A 5764-nucleotide genomic window follows, 5' to 3' on the forward strand; every position below is an offset into this window, starting at 1 on the left:
CCCCAGCAATGCTAGTGGGCCATTGATGTCTGAGGACCAAAAGATAGGGGGACTTTTATTGGGACGCTCCTCTGCTGGAGTAAAGGGACTAATCATTATTCCAGGGGTTATTGATGCTGACTATGAAGGGACAATCTATATAATGGCTTACACGTTGAACCCACCGCTTTTTGTGCCCAAGGGAAGTCGGATTGCTCAGATTCTTGCTTTTAAGAGCCCAGTAACCTATCCCCCGCCAAGTGAAAGGAAGCGAGGCAATACAGGCTTCGGCTCTACTGGGCCGGCAGTGTGTTTTTCGGCAAAATTAAACCACAGGCCGATGATAAAAGTCAGCCTCCAACAACAGGGCCTCACTGTATGGTTAAACGCGATGATGGATACGGGGGCAGATATTACCATCATAAGCTATTCACTTTGGCCCCCGCAATGGAGACTAGAACCTGCAGGAACTGCAGTTGCTGGGGTAGGGGGTCAATCAGCTACCTACGTTAGCCGTGAGCCGGTACAGTTAACCTTTCCAGAGGGACAACGGGTAAATAATCGAGTACACGTTTTGTCCCTCCCCAGCAGCCTTGAAGCCTTAATTGGGCGAGACGTACTAAGCCAGATAGGGGCCGTCCTGACAACTAAACCTTTTTAGTTATGGGCACTGGAGAGCAATCGCACAACCCCCCACTGACATGGATCTCTGATGATCCTATCTGGGTTGACCAGTGGCCCATGACCAAAGAGCGATTGCAAATCACAAAACAGTTAGTTGCTGAACAATTGGCCCAAGGACATATTAAGCCTTCTGTTAGCCCGTGGAATACCCCTATTTTTGTAATTCCCAAAAAATCAGGCAAATGGAGGTTATTACATGACCTCAGGAAAATTAATGCCCAAATGTTACCTATGGGAACATTACAACCTGGAATGCCATCACCAACCATGCTACCAGCTGGGTGGCACATATTGATAATTGATCTTAAGGACTGCTTTTTTACTATTCCTTTACACTCTCAAGATACTCAGCGCTTTGCCTTTTCGATTCCATCCATAAACAAGGCAGCTCCTGCTGACCGATATGAATGGGTAGTTTTGCCGCAGGGAATGAAAAATTCGCCTACATTATGCCAACTTTATGTAGCCACAGCGCTACAGCCAGTGAGAAAGGAGTGGGTTGATACCATTATTTATCATTATATGGATGATATTTTATGTTGTCAACAACAGCCTTTTACAGCGAAAGATATCCAATGGCTAACTATACTGTTGGCAGAAAAGGGGCTCATAGTAGCGCCAGAAAAAATTCAACAGTCTACACCGTGGAAATATTTAGGCTGGACCATAGAAACATCAAAAATTCGGCCTCAGAAACTTACATTAAAAACCCCATTAAAAACATTAACAGATATACAAACCCTTTTGGGAGATATTCAATGGGTCCGTAACTGTGCTGGAATTACTAGTGAGGATATTAGACCACTAATTGAACTGCTCCGAGGGTCGCACCCTGCAGAAAAGATTTTGCTAACACCTAAACATTATGCTGTGTTGCAAAACATAGTGGATAAACTTTCTGTAGCTTGGGCGACCCGACGGATCCTCAACCTTCCAATTTCACTTCTAGTTTGCAATTTAGCCGAATCCCCGTTTGCAGTCGTTTGTCAATGGCACAACAAAGACAGGGCAGCAAGGGAGTCGCTTACAGATATGGATGCCATTGACGCGACCGCAGTAGATAGGGCCACAATTGACAAGAATGGTAAACGAAGTAAACAAAAACACCAGTTGGCAAATCAGCACAATTTCTATATTTTGGAATGGATATTTTTACGAGTGCAACCCCCTGCTAGCATACAAACGAGGCCAGAAGCAGTGGGTGAATTAGTTCGCAAAGGGCGGTTACGGATTTTAGAATTAACGGGAGAAGAGCCTGCCGATATCAGCATTCCCGTTAACGCAGCAGACTTGGAATGGTGGATGCGTAATTCCTTAGCCATCCAAGAGGCGTTACTAGGGTATGCGGGAATCGTGCATTCTCAACAACCTCAGGGGAAATTATGGCAGTTAATAAAACAAAATCAATGGCTTGAAAAACCTAAGGTTATAGAAGAGCCAATTCCAGGAGGTATTACAGCATACACTGATGCCGGGAAGCGGTCCAAGAAAGCTGTCTGTGTATGGTATGAGGCCGGCAGATGGCACCGTCAGTCTCTCGTGGGACAGGAGGGAGACACCTTGCAGACGCTGGAACTGACCGCGGTAATATGGGCGTTGGAGCATTGGTTAAATTTCCCACTAAACGTGGTATCTGATTCTTTATATGTTGTCGGGCTGGTGCCAAGAATTCAAGATGCATTAATCAGGGAAGCTAGCAATCCTCGCTTAGGAAAGTTATTTATCAGGTTACGGTCAGTTGTGTCACAGAGAACTGCTCTGTGTGCACTCCTGCACATACGCAGTCATCAGTGGAATTTAGGCCTGGGCCAAGGTAACCAAATAGCTGACAACCTTGTTAGTCCCGTGAGTCATGTACCACCAGTGGACCGGTTTCTTCAAGCCAGACAAGCCCATGAAATATTCCATCAGGATGCAAAAAGTCTGCGAAGGCAATATGGACTGTCTGACAGTGAAGCCCGTTCCATTGTTCATGCCTGTCCCAAGTGCGGCAATCATGGGCCAGGAGTAGGGCTAGGAGTAAACCCGCGCGGCCTTAAGGCTTTGGAGCTCTGGCAGATGGATGTGACTCATATCGCTGAGTTTGGACGGTTGAAATATGTACACGTCACAGTAGATACCTTCTCCAAGGCAATGTGGGCCACGGCACTGCTGGGGGAAAAAGCCCAACATGTATGCAAACACCTCCTTGCTTGTTTCGCGGTTCTGGGAGTACCGGAACATATTAAAACAGATAACGGTCCTGCATATATCAGTGCTAAGTTGGCGTCCTTTTTAAGGACATGGAGCATTAAACATACCACTGGTATCCCGCACTCTCCAGAAGGACAGGGTCTTGTGGAACGTGCACATCAAATACTTAAAGACTACCTGCAAAAACAGAAGGGGGATGAACAGGACCCCCAGATGAGGCTTAATAAGGTCCTTTTTACTTTAAATTATCTCTGTTTGATGGGTGACAGAGAAGAGCCACCAATTGTTATTCACCATCAGAATCTTAAATTTAATCAGCAGTCTCTAATTCCAAATTTAAAAGTGATCTACCGGGATCCTGCCACAGGCCAATGGCTGGGCCCTGTGCCTGTAATCTTTAGTGGAAGGGGTTATATGTGTGTTTCTACAGGTAATGGACCGGTCTGGGTGCCCAGCAGATCTGTGAAGCCTGCGTTATCATCAGGACAAAGAGAATCAGAGGACCCGTAACCACAGAACTTAGCTCATGCAATGAGCTTTCCAAAAACGGAAAATTGTTTAGAAATAAGTTGTTTAGAGTGCCTACGGTGTGTACCGTGAGTATTGTGTCAGTGTTACCATTGTGATAACAAGTGGTGGGCCCAGTGCACGCGCGCACAAAGGTGGTGTGAAACCTGCTATAAGGAAAAAAAGGCAATTCACCTAGAAGGGAAAATGTTGAGCCAGGCAGATGTGATCATAATTGGGCTAATCTTAATAATCCCAGGGTCGGCAACTATATATCGCATTAACCCTACGCCAAGAATATTCAACAAGATCAGGGGTTATTCGATACCTGGCTTAAGAATATATTTGGGGAACTGCCATCTTGGATAATAAGTTTAATAAAAGAAAGCTTACGCATTTTAATTGTTATATTAGTAATAAGTATATGCTCTTGTATAATTTTTAGCTGTGTGAAGAAAGCAATTATGAAAATTGTTAATCAAGTCTGGGTTGCTCAAAAACAAGAAGGGGGAATTGTGGAGGAATGGCTGATACAGCAGGGGCATGATCTAGTATCCCTGAGCAACCCATGTTTTTAACAGTAGCAGGGATATGCTGACAAAGACAGCTGGTGACCTTGACCATCCTTCCCTGAGCAGAAGAAGGAACCTCGCCACGTGATGAACAACAAAAGCGGAACAACACCCGGGATAAGGAGGAGGCAGAGATCGGCGAGACCAGCCGACGGCTACCAATAAGAAGGGTGTTGTGAACGCGTGGACAGCTGTGATTAACCAATTATAGGTTGTTATGAAGCACGTGTCCGAAGGTGTTGTGAGCGTATGCCCAGACACCCCATCCGTTCCGGTGAATGATGGGGGAGTGGCCGGGGAGAAAGACCCCCTGGCTGCTGCATTTGCAGACTTGTGGGTATCAGACAGCTCCTCCACGTGGCTGCTTAAAAGGACTAGCCAAGCTAGGAGGGATATGTGTAATAGTATTTATATGCATTTTGGTTTGTGTACCCTGTTTGTTGCAATGTATACGAAAAATGATTGAAAGATCGGTTTCAGCAGTGTTTCTAGTAAAACAAAAAGGGGGAGATGTGGGAATGGGAATCTCACTAACGGACATTCCTGAGTTTGATTTTAATGAGCAAACACTGCACCACCTGGCATGACAAGGCACTTAAGCAGAAAACAACGGAGAAAGGAATGTGCAGCTGGAAGGAGAAAAACAAGATAAAGACCATGAAGGCATTTCGCATGATCAGAAAGAACGGGCCAGTCTGCTAGAGCATAGATGCGCGTGAACACAAGGCTGTAACCTATCTGCAAGCTGCAGGTAGCGCGTGTTCATAGTAGATAACTATATAAGCCCTGTTATAAGTGTAAATAAAGGAGAATGACCATACTCATATTGAGATCCGTCATTACTCCGGAATCGCAACTCCCGCTCCGTCGTCGACACTGAACAAAGGGAAACTCCGACACCCAGACTGTCTTCCCCAGCATATTTTTTATGTGCACTACAGGGACTTTATTCCCATCTACAGTACGTAAAAGTTCTGACTGGGCAGGGCCTGCTCGATTGGCAGATCCCCGAGTGTTGACTAACCAGGTGGCCTTTGCTAAATGCGTATCCCAATGTTTGAACGTCCCGCCACCCATTGCTCTCAGTGTAGTCTTTAACAGTCCATTGTATCGTTCCATTTTCCCAGAGGCTGGTGCATGATAGGGGATGTGATACACCCACTCAATGCCGTGCTCTTTGGCCCAGATGTCTATGAGGTTGTTTCGGAAATGAGTCCCGTTGTCTGACTCAATTCTTTCTGGGGTGCCATGTCGCCACAGGACTTGCTTTTCAAGGCCCAGAATAGTGTTCCGGGCAGTGGCATGGGGCACGAGATATGTTTCCAGCCATCCGGTGGTTGCCTCCACCATTGTAAGCACGTGGCGCTTGCCTTGGCGGGTTTGTGGGAGTGTGATATAATCGATCTGCCAGGCCTCCCCATATTTATATTTCAGCCATCGACCTCCATACCAAAAAGGCTTTAACCGCTTGGCTTGCTTGATTGCAGCGCATGTTTCGCATTCATGGATAACCTGGGCTATAGCGTCCATGGTCAAGTCCACCCCTCGATCACGAGCCCATCTATATGTTGCATCTCTTCCTTGGTGGCCTGAGGTGTCATGGGCCCACCGAGCTAGAAATAATTCACCCTTATGTTGCCAGTCCAGATCCACCTGAGCCACTTCAATCTTAGCAGCCTGATCCACCTGCTGGTTATTTTGATGTTCTTCAGTGGACCGACTCTTGGGTACGTGAGCATCTACGTGACGGACTTTTACAACCAGGTTCTCCACCCGGGCAGCAATATCTTGCCACAATGCGGCAGCCCAGATGGGTTTGCCTCTGCGCT

The sequence above is a fragment of the Aptenodytes patagonicus genome, unplaced genomic scaffold (assembly GCF_965638725.1).
Source record: "Aptenodytes patagonicus unplaced genomic scaffold, bAptPat1.pri.cur scaffold_78, whole genome shotgun sequence".
Taxonomy (NCBI): domain Eukaryota; kingdom Metazoa; phylum Chordata; class Aves; order Sphenisciformes; family Spheniscidae; genus Aptenodytes; species Aptenodytes patagonicus.